Source organism: Kogia breviceps, chromosome 8 (genome assembly GCF_026419965.1).
Source record: "Kogia breviceps isolate mKogBre1 chromosome 8, mKogBre1 haplotype 1, whole genome shotgun sequence".
Taxonomy (NCBI): Eukaryota; Metazoa; Chordata; class Mammalia; order Artiodactyla; family Physeteridae; genus Kogia; species Kogia breviceps.
The window spans coordinates 72,804,004-72,820,023 of NC_081317.1; the positions used below are offsets into that span (position 1 = coordinate 72,804,004).

Consider the following 16,020-nt stretch of genomic DNA (forward strand, 5'->3'; position numbering starts at 1 on the left):
CCCTATGAGGTCAGTGTTATTATTAGCCCCACTTTACAGATGATGAAATTGAGGCAAAGAAACATTAAGTGACTTGTCCAAGGTCACACAGCTAGTTAGTGGTGGAGCTGGACTTCAGTCCTGGGCAGTGTCGTGCCACACAGTTCATGCTAAGGAGGTTGGGGGTGGGTGTCGACAGGTGGGATGTGGGAGTATGTGAACTACTTCTCTGTAGCCGCTGGCCACAGACTGCTGGATCTCAACACTTCACACCTTGTGTAGTCCCTACCAAGTTCCAGAGACTCTGTCCCTTTCCGAAAGTTGCAGAGCAGAGGTGACTGATATCCCCTAACCCAGTGAATGGCCAAGCCCTTCGTGACTTAAACCAGCTCCTGTCAGTGTTCTAAATTCTGTGCAATACCACTACTCATCTGCTCCCAGGCAGGAGACCTGCCAGAATCCTACAACTCTAGGTTCAGAGTAGAAATGTAACATGAACACAGTTTCTACCAACAGTAATAAGGAGTGGATTTTCCTCACATAAGGAGTTGAAGGTTTTTTATTTCTTAGGCATGAGGGTACTTATAGAATTACTATGTATGCAAGTTATTTGGGAGGTACAGTCAAGTGATTTTAATTTTGGCTTTTAATTATTCAGTAGCAGAGATTAAACATTTGTGAAATACGGTAAGGGAGAACTTCCCCAGTTGTTGAGTACCACCTGACCTGGGCCCCTTTCCTCTGCTCCCCATAACAGGCCCGGAGACCCTACTTTCTCTTTTTGATGGTTTCCATCATTCACTTCAGCCCCCAGGTTCCTTTTCCCATTCAATCAGTCTCCCTATTTTCCCCACAAAATCACTCATTCTTGGGCTTTTCTGTAGCTGCAGGGGAGGGTCAGAAGTTTGTAAGTACTCCTTGTGCTTGCCTGCAAAGAAATGAGGATTAAGGAAGGTTTCTTACAGAGGTATTAGGAATGGAAAAAGAAGGACAGATGGGAGAGATGGAAGGAAGGGAGGGAGATGATATCCACTGACTACAAATACATCATCTCATTTATTATTTAAAGCCACCTCTGCACTGTGGTCTTCTTGCAGCTTTACAGATAAAGAAATAGGTTCAGAAGGGTCAAGTAACTTGTTCAAGGTCACATGGTGTTAAACAGCAGAGGTGGGATTCAAATCAAGTCCTCCCATTTAAACTCAGCTCTCTTTCCCTGTGTCATGGGTTTGGTATGACTGGGCACCCCAGGAATGGGTGAGGATGGCTTCAAGGTCTCATGCCAGGAGAGCCAGGAGGAGGATGCTAGAAACAGGAAAAGGCAAGAAGCAACTGCTGCTGGGGGCTGGGCAGTGGGTTCCTTCAGGTAGATATTGGGTTAGGTGGGAGGACAGGGTTGAAAGGACAGATGTGGTGACATCCAGTTGAAGGTAATAGTATAAACCCAGTAGTGAGTGCATTTTGAGACTGGCTATGAAGAGAGAAGACTAGTATGAGGTGACCGGGGGTTGGAGGGGGGGAGAAATGGGGGGTGTGTTAAATCTAGGAGATCCGCAACTAATCTTGAACTCTTTGTAATTCTCTTACACCATGTAGTCTGTTTTTCTTACAGTGTTCTAGTGGCTCATCTGAGTAGCAAACATGTAAAGATGTATTCTATATGAAGCTACTGGGGGTGGGGTGTGGGGATGAAATTATGCCTCAAGTCATATAATTTATCTTATGTGCAGTGGAGTTTAAAAAAATAAATAAATAAAAAGGACTGTTTCCCCAACTTTTCTACTTTTAGTTAAGGCTTTTTTCAGCTCCTTGAAAAGCAGACCACACCCTGTATAACAGCCTGTTTGGGGCATTAGTTCATTTCCATTTTTATACTTCTAAAGCACAGGAACAGTTAGAATACCCTGTGAAGAAGGATGTCCACTGTTTTCCTCCCGCAGAAATAAGTAGAAATAATCAGTTCAAAGGGAAGGTCAGTCTTATCTGTGAATTTTTTTATTCAATTTTGATTATTCAGAAAGAGAACTTGAGCATCCTGACTTAAAAGTTTTTTGGATCATGTATATTTAACAGTTTTAAAAAAATAAGTGATTTTTAAATCATGTAGTTGTAATTATAAAGAATTTATAGAACTCTAGAAATTGGAAGTAACCAAGTAAATGAATATTTCCGAAGATGTTATAGAATTACAAAGAAAATAGCCTTATAATTACATATCTGGATGGAGTGTTTTGGCTAGATTTATTTTCTCCTGTGTTATTGTCCTCATGTACTATTATGAGGGAGTTCATACAAAGATGACAGTTTTTAAAAATGAATAAATAAATTAGAAAACTGAACAATCTTATTTGTGGAAGAAAAGCAAATTCTCCCTAATTACTTGCTAAAGCAGAATTTTTTCCCTAAGGAAAGACCCAATTTTAATCTTGTATGACATCATCATAGATAAGAATCACTTTGTAAGAGTTATTACGTTAAATGCATCAGAAATACCTACAGAAAATGAAACTCTAATACATGCCATTTATAAAGTATTGTCACTTCTACTGTAGTAAAACAGCTTCCAACGGATAACAAGTTTAGCTTGATTTTTGTTGTTGGTAACTCAGACTTCATTTCTTGTTTGAGAGGGTTGTGTAGTAATTTTTATCACGTGTCATTAGAAATACAATTTGTTAGAACAAAGACTGTTGTGTAAGTATAATTACATCGTCCTGTATGATTAAATGAGGGCTGTATTGGAGCTTTTTTTGGCAGTGGCAGCTGTAGCCAACCAAGTTCAGCCTATAAAAGAATTCCTGTGACTAACTGGTACTAATTGTTTGTAGAACAACCAGTGGGAGTAATATCATGAATGCTATGGAAATGGAATATTCCACGATCAAATGGTTTGTCCCTTGTTTTCACCACTTACTTGTGGTCAGATTATATTATAGTATCCATGGGAGATTCATTCCAGGACCCCCAAGGCTATCAAAACCCAGAGTTGCTCAAGTCCCTTATATAAAATGGCATAGTATTTGCTTACAACCTACACACATTCTCCTGTATACTTTAAATCATCTCTAAATTACTTATAATATCTAATATAGTGTAAATGCTACATAAATAGCTGTAAATACAATGTAGATGCTATGTAACTAGTCGTGAGTACTATGTAAACGCTATATAAATAGTTGCCAGAGCTAGGCAAACTCAAGTTTTGCTTTTTGAAACTTTCTGGAATCCTCCCCCACCAAGGATGGTTTTATCTGTGGATAGTAATCCTCAAATGTGGAGGGCCGACAGTAATTATATAATCGGGCCAAGTGAAGCCGGGGCTTTTTAGTCTGTTGCTTGTTTTGGAAGATAACTTGGTGTTCATCTGTTCAGGCCTCTAATAAAGAGGGAAATTGAGGCTTAGAGAGCAGTTGAAGTGTTAAGTTACCAACCTTGAAACTTTTTTTGCTCACATACACCCCCCATCAGATTTTTAAGCATACTCTATAATATATATGAGTATATTACTTTATAAATTATATACTTTTGGGACTTCGGGAACTAAGATCCTGCGTACCTCGAGGAGCAGCCAAAAAAAAAAAAGATATACTTTTATGTAATTTAAAATATACAGTAAGTTCCCTACATATGAACCTTCACATTGTGAACTTTCAAAGATGCAAATGTGCATTCTCATGCCCAATCATGTAAGTTCATTCCCATGTCTAGCGTACATTGTGACATGCAGCTTGCCCTCCTGTTGGTGACGATCCTCCAGCTCTACCATCCCCCACCTCCTCTCCCCCCCTCTAATCAGTAACTCTTCTTGCCTGTTCACTCGATGCCAGCTCCTGTATGCCAGCTGTTGTGCTGTACTACTGTACTTTTCAAGGTACTGTACTGTAAGATTAAAAATGTTTTCTGGGGGCTTCCCTGGTGGCGCAGTGGTTGAGAGTCCCCCTGTCGATGCGGGGGACACGGGTTCGTGCCCCGGTCCAGGAAGATCCCACATGCCGCGGAGCGGCTAGGCCCGTGAGCCATGGCCGCTGGGCCTGCGCGTCCGGAGCCTGTGCTCCGCAACGGGAGAGGCCACAACAGTGAGAGGCCTGCGTACCACAAAAAAAAAAAGTTTTCTTTTTTGTGTTTGTTTGTTTTTTATGTATTAGTTGTGTGAAAAGTATTATAAACCTATTACAGTACAGTACTATATAGCCAATTGTTTTAGTTGGGTACCTAGGCTAACTTTGTTGGACTTATGAAGAAATTGGACTTAAAAATGCGCTCTTGGAACAGAACTCGTTGATATGTAGGGGACTTACTGTATTAGTTCCTAAAGTAAACATTACAAATATTTAATAACATAAATGCCTAAACTAAAATTTTAATAGACAAAAAAGAAATAGATGGTTTAATATTTTCTTCCCACACCCCAAAGATTGTTGGTATATGCACCCTACTTTGGAGACCATTGATTTAGGTCCCTTAAGTTAAAAAAAAAAAAGAAAAAAGAAACTTGCTATTAAGGAAAGAGAGAGACGGTGGAAGAAGAGTTCAAGATTTGGAGGGATGTGGAAGGGTTTGGGACACTTATTCACTGTGAATATCTAGGTTAGTCAGAAGTATTACAGGACAACTCTCTTTGATTTTACTTCCCTTCTGTATATGAGCTTGTTTAGACAAGGAGTAGTGCAGTAAATAGAAAAGAAGAGAAAATAGCTTGAAGAAGTGGTCAGGGAGGCGTATAAATCAGAACTCTTTCAGAGTGACAAAAACTCAACTAAAACGAAATTTCACAAAAATCAATTTATTATCTTAATAAAAGTGTACCTAGGATCTCCAAGGATGACAGTTATCTTAGGCATAGCTGGATTGAGAAACTCAAATGTATGTCATCACATTTCTCCTGGTCCTGTTTCTCAGCAAGTAGTGGAGAGCCCTTTCCACCTGGTGGGGAACATGATTGTTAGCAGCCCTAACCTCCTATCAGCCCTGGTTACCAACTCCAGTGGAGAGAGGGCATTTCTCTCTGAATGTCTTATTTTCAGCCTGGTCTGAAAATAAGGGCTGGTCTACCCAGGCTGGGTCATGTGGACTGTGACCCATTAGGTGGGTCATATGATGGACCATCCACCTTTACCCCATGAAAAGAGGGTAAGAAAAGTCCTTACAGCTGAGAGGAGACATTTATAAAAGAGGGAGAGGGGTTCGATTCTGAATATCTCCAAATAGTTATTATTTCCATGCTAGCAGAGCTCACCTCTGTTGGGTTTTAGAGGTATTTAAAAAAATATTTTTTTAAAAAAGAATTGTTTCTCTATTAATTAATCTTTGCTTTGCAATTGACTCAAGCAAAAAGTTTATAGCATTTAGAAATGCATTGCCATAAATGACAACTGGAACTCCTTTTTCAGTGTCAAGCGCAGCCTTTTAGAGAGAGGTATTTATAGAAGGAGCAGATCTGCTTCTGATTTTAGTTCACCCAGAGGCATGCAGGCTCTTTGGACCAATTATTATTTTATTACTAGACCTTGAGATAAATCACGTCCTGTGCCATTAGTACTTGAAGGATTAGTGGCCTAAAGGATTTATGTGTGGATTAATTGGGGATTGTACGTTAGATTGCTGTGTTTAAAACCACCGTCATCCTGCAAATCATTTTCATTAGTGCTTTATTCAAAATTCTGTAGCCTTATATAATACTGATGTTGCAGGGAAGTTTTTTTATTTATTCGTGGTTTGGCCTTGGCCTCGCCCCCATGCCTTACCCCCTACAGTGGAGTGTAATAGCTCTGCCTAGGGGTACGCTGAGCATCTAAAAGCAGAGCAGCTTCCAGTATTGCAAAGATTACTTCATCTGCTTCAGCGGAACAGTGCCCCAAATTTACTTGACCTTGTACTGAAAGAGACAAGATGAGGTACAAGAAATATATGGCTATTCTGGAAGCAGCAGTTGGTATCACCCCACTTAACAAAAGAGAACTTCTACCTGAGAGCAGAAGACACATGAACCTTTGGCAGCACCCCGGGTAAGCAGAGGAGACCAGAAGATGCTTTGTGTGTTTCCGGGGCCTAGATGGAAGAAAGTGTCATCCCTGTCATAAGGGTAATAGATGTTGAGTTCTTCGCTGAGAACTTGTTTCTTTCTTCGCTTTTCTTTTTGTGTAGTTAGCCTCCCATTTATCTGTTTAGTTCTTATCAGCATTTTAAATAACATTGCTCCCCAAAGCAATTTATACATTTTATCTCGTTTATCATATTCATTTTCTAAGCACACTACCTTTTTATGGCTAAAGTTAAATTCTATTTCAAGTTCCATCTGAGCTCAGATTCCAAATTTGTGTCATCTCAGCAAATGAGAACTTGTTTCTTTCTGGCAGATATGGCCTTCCCAGGCTGAATTAAAATAGTCAGTAATGAAATTCATGGAAATAATACTCTAAGAAAATTCCTGGTCTAGCAGTCAAGAAGATGAAGCAATGGGTGTGTCTAGAGCCCATTTTTACATTCAGATATTTAAATTTCATGATTTTGAAAATTTTTTTACATGGTCTATAAACGTAGCAGTTCTTAAAGAGGAAGTAAATTGTGCCTTATTTTTTTTTTTCGTACAATGCAAATATTTTTCTGACTGAAGTGTACATGCAGACCGTGTTTCAGGTAAACACTTCTCTTGAAACAGCAGTCTTTGCTTCACATCTCTTTCTACAGCCCCACTGATTTACCATGTTGAAGAAGGGTTTCTGAATGGTTAAGAGGCCTCAGTCCTGACTTTATTCTCTGAAGTCTTTCATCTGTGCCTTTTATATGTTGAGAAGTTTAACTGAAGGTGTTTGTATGGTACACAGTATTTTTAAAGACCAAATTCAATTTTCAAACTGAACAGGCCACACATTGGCACTGAAGGACCAACTTGAGGTATCTGTATAGCTAATGATATTTCTTTTTAAAAAATAGAAAGTCACTCGCTCATTTTATCATATAAACAACAGATATTCAGAAAAATAAGGAGGAAAAAAATCATCCATAGTCCCATCTTCCTGAAAGGATTACTGTAATCATTTAGGTCAGTAGTTCTCAAGGGAGGGGGTGCAGTGGCAGGAATTGTCCCCTAAAGGATATTTGGCAATGTCTGGTCACAGTTCTGGTTGTTCCTGTCCTTGGGGGTTGGGCATGGAATTGGTATCTAGTGGGTAGAGGCCAGAGATGCTGCCCAACATCCTACAATGGACAGAACAGCCCCTGCCCCCCACAATAAAGAATTATCCAGTAAAAAATGTCCATGCTACTGCTGTTGAGACACTTGATTTAGGCAGATTCTCTTCGAATCTAAAAGGTAGTTTTTATTGGAAATAAATTAGGTATTTCTTTGGGAAGTTTCAGAGATACTTTAGAATGGAATCCTGAGGCAGCATGATGATGACAAGGATGATTTTGCAGTTGTCTTGAAAGTCAAAGGAAGTGAGGATATGTGTAGAGGGTGCAAGAGGTATAGACTGACCCTAGGAGAGGCATTGTGGGTCAGTGTTTGGTGATGACTATGGAAAACATGTTGTAATGACCAAAATGTGATTCCTCAAGTAGCCCCTAGAGATCGGGCATACCTTAGCCCGGCCCTTTGTCCCAGAATGACAGAAATTTAGAGCTGGGAGGACCTTTTGTAAGGGATGGCAAACAGGTTTCATAAGTCAGGCCAAAGCCTGCTGATGGGTGGACGACTTAGAGGGTTAAGTCAGGGAGGATCCCCAGGCCAAGTATGGAATATTGTGAATAATGAGGGATGTTTGTTCTGGACATAGAATTTGGAGAATTGGGAAGCTGCAATACACATGGCTTATATCTTTACCATTCCTTAATTCTAATTTGGTCTTCTAATTTTACAAGTGTGAAACAGCCTCATTTGAGTCATCATGATCAAGGGCTTGGCCCTCAGACAGCACCTGGATGTTCTTAGTTTCTGGCTCAGGACCATTCATTAAGGGATGAACCCTAAACAAACACACATGATTCAGATGTGTAAATTGATTGCCACATTCTTTATTTCTTTTTGGAGATAACCTTTTCCAGCCATCAGGATGAGTAAGTACCCTAGGTAGAACCACCTCTGGTTCTCCTCAATTCCCAAGTCTAGCCAAACAGAAGTCAAATTATTCATTCCAAAGTGATCCTGAATAAGGGAAGTTGAGTGTTCCTTTTTTTTTTTTTTTTTTTTTTTTTTTTTGCGGTACGCCGGCCTCTCACTGTTGTGGCCTCTCCCGTTGCGGAGCACAGGCTCCGGACGCGCAGGCTCAGCGGCCATGGCTCACGGGCCCAGCCGCTCCGCGGCATGTGGGATCTTCCCGGACCGGGGCACGAACCCGTGTCCCCTGCATCGACAGGCGGACCTTCAACTACTGCGCCACCAGGGAAGCCCCCTTTTTTTTTCTTAAGAGAACATTCCTTTAAGCCTGATGAAGTAACACTGCATCACAGGTCAACATCTTCCTTATATCTGTAAAACTTTTGAGTTCCTTGAATATACATGGACAAAACAGTATTTTGCTGATCCTTATTTTTTGTTTGCTGACTCTCTTATCACCTCACACAGCCTTCCTGTGGACATATAAATATCCCTTGCTGACCTTGTAGTAAACTCTCCTTTCCTGGTATCCTGGGACGGATTATCTCCTACTGATTAATTTACTTAATGAGTTCTAAATCTTTCAGAGGCACCTTGATATCTTACTTCTCACCCTTTAATGTGCATATGAATCACTCTGTTAAATGCAGATTCTAATTCTGCAGATGTGTTGGGGCCTGAGAGTCTGCATTTTAATATGCTTCCAGGTGATACTGTTAGTTCAGGGGATGCCCACCCAGTGGATGGTCCAGATGATGCTGATGCTTCAGTCATGAACCACACTTGGAGGAACAAGCATCTAGAGAGTCACTTTCCATGATATCCTACTTGTTCTCTCTTGACCTCAGAGTTCTCTGATCTTCCTGAAAACTTTTTGTCCCAATACCTTCCCTCCCTGCTGCTGTTAGACATAGCAGTGGTAAGAAGGTAGGTGGTTGGCTGTGCTTCTACAGAGGGAAATCTGCCCAGCGTTCAGACTGGAGATTTCTATTGAGCTAGTTGACTGAATAGTGAGACCAATATTTCTTGCAAGAATTCTATCCCTTTCATTCTTTTCAAGAAATATTCCAATTGCTGCAACTTACATATAATACTGCATAGTATTTAAGAGCAGCTCCTTTTGTGTTTTAAAACATAATTGGAAGTCAGGTCATGATTGAGTTTTCAAAACCTCCAGGAATTTTTTCACCACCAACCCCCTCCTCCTTTTAGTACTTTGTCTTGCTGTCTGCAAACAGGCTGTGCTGGGGCTTCTACTCTGCAAAATGTAATCACATGATAGGCCACAACTGGCTGAACCAACCAATTGACTGAATATTGCAAGTTTATTGAAGCACAGATTAGATGTCTTACACATGTGTATATTGACCCTAATGCCCGGCAAATGACAGGTGCACAGCAAATATTTTGCCAGTGCTTACTTGGTTTTAGCATAGCCACAAATGAAAAAAAATATTTTTTTTAAGAATTGACATCCATTTACAAAAATACTGAGCCACTTATGGATTTCCCTTTTAAAATTTTGTAAAGTTTTCCAGCACTAACTCATGTTACCTGACAAAAAATTTGCATATTGAACACCAAGAGTATTATTTAGTTTTTTCTTCCAAGCTTATTGTTGACAAGGTAGCCCTAGTCAATAATAGTGTATTTCAGAAATGGCTGATTGTTATTGGCGGTTCCTGTACATGTCAAATACCTTAGGCAATATCATAAAAGAAAGTTAAAATCAGAATGTTATCAAAATTCAGAAAACTGATTTAATTCAAAAGCAAGCCATTTCAATAAAAGAAGCAAGCTCTCTTTGGAACTGACACCTGTAGGAAAATTTCATATTAAGGCCAAAAGCATAACCAAGCCCATCTTGATCTGCTGGGCATTTATTTATCGTGGGAAGTAATAATAGAAACCAGATATGGGCTGGGCTGTAATCCTGTTGCTTGCTTTGTAGGATATCCAGATGGCTCTGCTTTAGCCTGTGCCCCACATTTCCTGCTGATCCTTGGAGAAGGGAAATGTGTCCCCTGCCTGTACAAATAGAATGGACACTATCTCTCATTTCTGTTTCATTGTGTAGGGAGTGTTTTGCACAGATGCCCACCATATCACTTTGTCTAGCAAACAGAAGAGTATGTTCAGAGCTGGTGAGAAGCCACATTCCTCCTCCCACTGTTAGCTTTCTCTGCGATGCCCCACATGAGGCTGCCGGGCCCAGGCCCAGCCCAGAAATGAACTTGCCTCCCTGTGCCTCCCTGGGTGAAAGGCACATGCAGGATTCATAAAAATGTCCAGAAAAGGTTTTCTTGAGTTCCCCTGGGATGAGGGGTAAAAAGAAAAAAAGTATTTGCCATCTTTTCTGATTCGGGGCAACCCACACATAAGTATATAGAGACAAGCCAGTACTGTAATTATCTTTTAGTTGAAAATGTTTTTTCTATTGTATATTTTAAAATGGTAAATTTTATATTAAATGTATTTTACCACAATTTTAAAAAAGTTTTCTCTAGATGTTTTCTCACCTGCTGAGTATTTTTTTTTTTAACCTGAAAAGTGAATTCTTGTAAGAGCTTGATCCTCAGGATGGTCCTCAGGTGGATTCATGGTGCCAAACTTCACATGATTACTCATTTTTTTCCATTCTTTGAAGACTGGGAACATTAGGGGCAGCAATTTCACTCAGAGATATATTTCCAAGAGAAATGAAAACTAGGTTCATATACACATTTGTGCATAATAGCTAAAAAGTAGAAACAACCAACCAAATGTCCATCAGCTGTAAAGTAGATAAGTATGATATATCCATACAGTGGAGTGAAGCTCTGACACAGGCTACGATGCAGATGCAACTTGGAAACATTATGCTAAGTGAAAGAAGCCAGTCACAAAAGGTCAAGTATTGTATGAGTTCATTTGTATGGAATCTCCAGAAGGGGTAACTATATAGAAACCCAAATTACATTGGTGGTTGTCTAGGGCTAGGGTGGGGGAGGGGAGGGAATTGGAGGATTAGGGAGTGACATCTAAGGGGTCCTGGCTTTCTTTCTTGAAGTACTGAAAATATTCTAACATGGATTGTGGCTATGGTTGCACAAGTCTGGGAATATATTAAAAGCGATACTATGAGTGGGTAAATTGTACAGAATGTGAACTTCAGTGCATTTCAAAGATCTTGCCAAGCTGGGAATGACTGTGCTGGATTTTTAACAACACTGTCTTTTGCAGGGTGCGAAGCACCACATTATTATCATCTCCCTGTGAGTGGGATCGGCACCCCGGCTGCACCTCCTGGCACAAGTGCCCCAGGAAACACAGACTAGTGCCGGTTGACAGCCTGCTTTACCAGGTACTTGCTTTTTTGTCTCTCATCAGCCTAGTTACTGGTTTTCCTCCACCAAAAGTGTGATGTAACTTATGTCACATCCTAGAAGTCAAGGCCACCATTTTCGATGTTGCTGATAGTGAAACTGTTTAATATCCAAGAAAATTTAATTGTAATGGCCTATTTCCCAAAGAACAGAAAGATCTTACCTGCATTTATGATCTGAATTGATAGGTAATTTGGGGTGAATGCCAACTGAGGTGCTTCCTGCTAAAGCATGTAAGTCCAACCCCCGTAGTTCAGAATAAATGCCTAGCAAGGTATTTTGATGTCTAGGGTTATAGGTCATTTTGGTAGGTCACGTTTGTTCTCTTAGCTTTGAGGTATCAGAATTATATAACAGTGGTAAGCATTTTGCTGAAAATAAAAAAGGCGTCAGTCACACTGGCTTCTAAAGATTAATTATGCACAGGTTTTTAGCAAAATAGGTGAGTATTGTCTATTTACTGATTCAATTTTAAGTACGAATTAAATGGGATTTACAAGGTATTAAATTTTATTTTGACAGATGCTGGGATGTATTTGTTCTTAGTTACACTTTAACCACTGATTATAGGCCTGGCCATGGATGGCTGGAATGGGGTTAGAATTTTTTCCGTGTGCTTGTTTCATAATTCCTGTCTGTTTAAGCTCGAGGACCCTGCTGGGGTGGATTCCAACTGCATATCAGCATTGGAGTTCAGTGGAGTGTGAATAGCAGATAGCTGTTCAAATCCTAGGGTTCCTGCCTTCCGACTCTGTGATCTTGGGCACATCTTAATGTCTGAGAGCCTCAGATCTGTGAAAAGGGAGTGTTAGGGAATTCCCTGGTGGTCCAGTGGGTAGGACGCTGCGCTTTCACTGCTGAGGCCATGGGTTCAATCCCTGGTCAGGGAACTAAGATCCCCCAAGCCGTGCGGAGCAGCCAAAATAAAAACGGAGTGTTAACATGAAGCTGAATGAGTTAACATACAGCAGGCACTGGGCACAAACCGAGGCCTTAACCGAGGCCTTTCTTAGAGTCTAGTTGTCCAAATGGGGACACTTGCGTGGGGAAGTCCTTAGTGTCCACTGAACTGACAGGGCTGGGAGTGGATTTTGTTTACTGAGATGTTCTCTATGGAGCTCATAAAGGTTCCAATGCTTGCCCAGACACCGGAAGTGGTTTCCCTGAAAGTAGATTTCTAGGTAGGATCTGTTGCTTTAGTCAGATGACTTAGAGGGGCGGCATGGAGTATGGCAAAGGAGGGGTTGGAGCCGGCATTGTCTTTGGAGGGAAGGATCTTTCTGACTCAAGCAAGCCCTTTCTGATAAATATCTCCCTGGTCTGATTCCCTACACTAGTGACCACATTCCCTTCAACATCAGTTTGGTTTCCCAAGTCAGCGTCTTACTGCAAAGCTCTTTCATGTGTAAACACTGAAGCTTGGGTTTCTGGGTAAATTAGCCTCAGGTGAGCTTGGGTGTTGAGGTTTTCCCCACATGGCTGTAGTTTCAAATCCAGCAAACATTTATTAAGAGTCTTTTATTTGCCAGGCACTGGACAAGGTGTTTTCACCTATCTTGTTTATCCTCAGAACATTCCTGAGGAGCTATTGCCAGCTACCTTTTGCAGATAAGGAAACTGAGACTCAAATATTTTAAATGGTTTCCCCAAGATTGCATAGCCTCTGATTCCTAAGTTCAGTGAGATTCCTGTAGTAGCACCTGTTTTCTATACTAACTTTACAGAGCTTGAAGACTTAACTCCTAAACTAAGATAGTAACAGGTTTTTCTCAAGGGCCAGTTCTGATCAATTGATAGTGGCTGCCTGGAGTTAAGGATTCTGTTTGTTGAGTAAGAATGTTGTGATCCATAAGCAATGTCTGGTATGGGTGGAGGAGGGTCCCTGTAGGGCACACTCTTGACCTGAGGTTTCTGATCATCAGCTTCTACCTACAGCTGTCCTCCTTTACAATCTTGGAGTCTCTGGAGAGCGCTATTTGCCTGGCACTTGTTTGTTGTTACTTTAAGGGGCTTTGGTGTTCACTTTTCTTATGTGGCAAAATCACCTTTGCCTCTTTGCTCTCAGGAAGGATGCTAAGAGTCTGGGCAGAGACTCACTTCCTAGATATGGATTCTCACTGTTAGGTAATTTAGATACTTTAGAGTTATTACCAGCTCATCCCATAATATGGGCATAGAAAAGTGAGTTGAAGGTGAAAATTTAAAACTTCTGTGCCCCTGAGAGCCCCTCTGCAGTGCCCTCTCCCCTGGGGGCCCCTCATCAGTAGCGATACGTGGGGAGCCCAAGCTCTTCATATGGAATTGGAGACACTCATCACAGTAGCTCTCAAACTTTAACTGCATCGAAATCACCTGGAGGGCTTGTTAAACCACAGATTCCTGGGTCCCAACCCCCAGAGTTGCGGCTTCAGTCAGTCTGAGGTGAGGGCCAGGAATTTGCATTTCTAACAAGTTCATTCAGGCTCACACTTCTGGTTTCCCAACCATGCTTTGAGAACCACTATCTTGGACAGTACTTTTTTTTTTTTTTTTAATTTATGGCTGCATTGGGTCTTCATTGCTGCGCGCTGGGGCTTTCTCTCGTTGCGGCGAGCGGGGGATGCTCTTCGTTGCGGTGCACAGGCTTCTCATTGTGGTGGCTTCTCTTGCTACAGAGCACGGACTCTAGGGAAGTGGGCTTCAGTAGTTGTGGCTTGCAGGCTCTAGAGCACAGGCTCAGTAGTTGTGGCACGCGGGCTTAGTTGCTCCACAGCATGTGGGATCTTCCCAGACCAGGGATCGAACCTGTGTCCTCTGCATTGGCAGGAGGATTCTTAACTACTGCGCCACCAGGAAAGTCCCTGGACAGTACTTTTAAAGCTGCTGTAGAGCATGGGTTTGTTTATAGGTTGTGTGTGGCCAGTTTCCCTACCTGTGGTGAAGGGATTCTTTGGGCAAACATTTAATGAGCACCTCACACAGCACTGCCTGAGGGAAATGTAGAGGAATGTAAAGGCTTGTCCTGGGGCATCTGGGAGTCTAATTTGAGATCAGTAATTACATTGCTGTGTGAAAAGGGCTGCTCTCACCCTGTACAGTAAGCAGAAGGCCTGAGGCAGTGATTATGTGACAGGAGGCCTCCTGGGGGAGGTGATATTCCAGAGGAACCTGAGGAGGGAAAGTTGTTGGCCAGGTATGCAAAGGGGGGAAAAGAAACGTAGGGAGCAAGACTGTGCATCAGAGGCCTGGAGATGCTGCACTGAGTGAGAAGAAAAGTTGTTTGTGGTGAGAATTCCATTGTAATTCTGATAGGAAGTGAAGTATCAACCTACAGTAATAAAGATGAAAGCTTTTTGTTTATTTGGGTGCTTATTACAGTGTACTTAGTACTGCGCTGAGTGTTTTACCTGCATTGTCTTCATTTAATTCTCATACCCACGCTATGAGGTGTAGGTCCAACTGTAATCTTGATTTGTATTAGTTTCCTAGGACTGCAGTTTAAAAAAAAAATATCACAGACTGGGTGGTGTAAACAACAGAAATGTACCGTCTCACACTTTTGGAGGCTAGAGGTCTGAAATCAAGTTATTGGCAGGGTTGGTTCCTTCTGAGAGTTATGAGGGAAAGATCTGTTCCAGGCCTCTCTCCTTAGCTTTGTCGGAGGTCGTCTTCCCTCTATATGTGTCTGTCTCTGTGTCCAAATTTAACCTTTTTATAAGGATACCAGTCATCCTCGATTAGGGCCCACCCTAAAGACCTCACTTCAACTTGATTACCTCTGTAAAGACCCTGTCTCCAAATAATATATTCTGAGGTAATGAGGGCTAGAACTTCAACATGTGAATTTGAGGAAACACGATACAACTCATTACACCATTTTACAGATGCAGAAATGGAAGCTTTAGAGGGTTTAGATAAGCTGACCAAATCACACAACCATTGGGTCCAACCATGTAAACTTGCCATTTTTATAGCTCAGAAACAGTTGAAGAGTGGCAATGTCATACTTTAAACTTAAGAAGTAGCAGAACTGGGGCTTGTTGAAACCCAGGTCTGATTCACCTTGTGCTCTTTCACCCAGTGCTTCAATTTGTTTACTACCTTTTCCTTTTTTTCTGCTGTTTCCTCATGGTTCACTGGGAAAAGCAGTGGTGTGGAGATCAGGATACCAAGCCGCTAGCCTGTTCGTTTCTGGTTCTTGAGTTTCTGGATGAGATACTCTTATATTTCAGTTTTCTATGCTGCCTGTTTAAGGACAGTGATTGGAAGTTATTAGAGTATGTGAAATTTAAAATTCATTGCTAGTAAAATGTTAAATACCTATAAATACACAGGTTATCTGAGTATAGATGTTCTATTCTTTTTTTTTTAAGAAGGGAATTACACCCCACCTTTTTTTTTTTAACATCTTTATTGGAGTAAAATTGCTTTACAATGGTGTGTTAGTTTCTGCTGTATAACGAAGTGAATCAGCTATACTTAAACATATATCCCCATATCTCCTCCCTCTTGCATCTCCCTCCCACCTTCCCTATCCCAACCCCCTAGGTGGTCAAAAAGCACCGTGCTGATCTCCCTGTACTATGTGGCTGTCTCCCACTA

At 41.3% G+C, this 16,020-nt stretch overlaps 1 protein-coding gene across 3 annotated transcripts in view; it reads left to right on the top strand.

Annotated features, from left to right (window-relative positions):
- Positions 1 to 16,020, top strand: part of TJP2 (tight junction protein 2) — a 130,680-nt gene that overhangs the window by 16,819 nt on the left and 97,841 nt on the right. For all 3 annotated transcript variants that reach the window (XM_059072710.2, XM_059072709.2, XM_067039558.1), the window contains exon 2: positions 11,297 to 11,417. The gene's annotated coding sequence lies outside the window, so the exon portion shown is untranslated. The remainder of the gene's footprint in view (positions 1 to 11,296; positions 11,418 to 16,020) is intronic.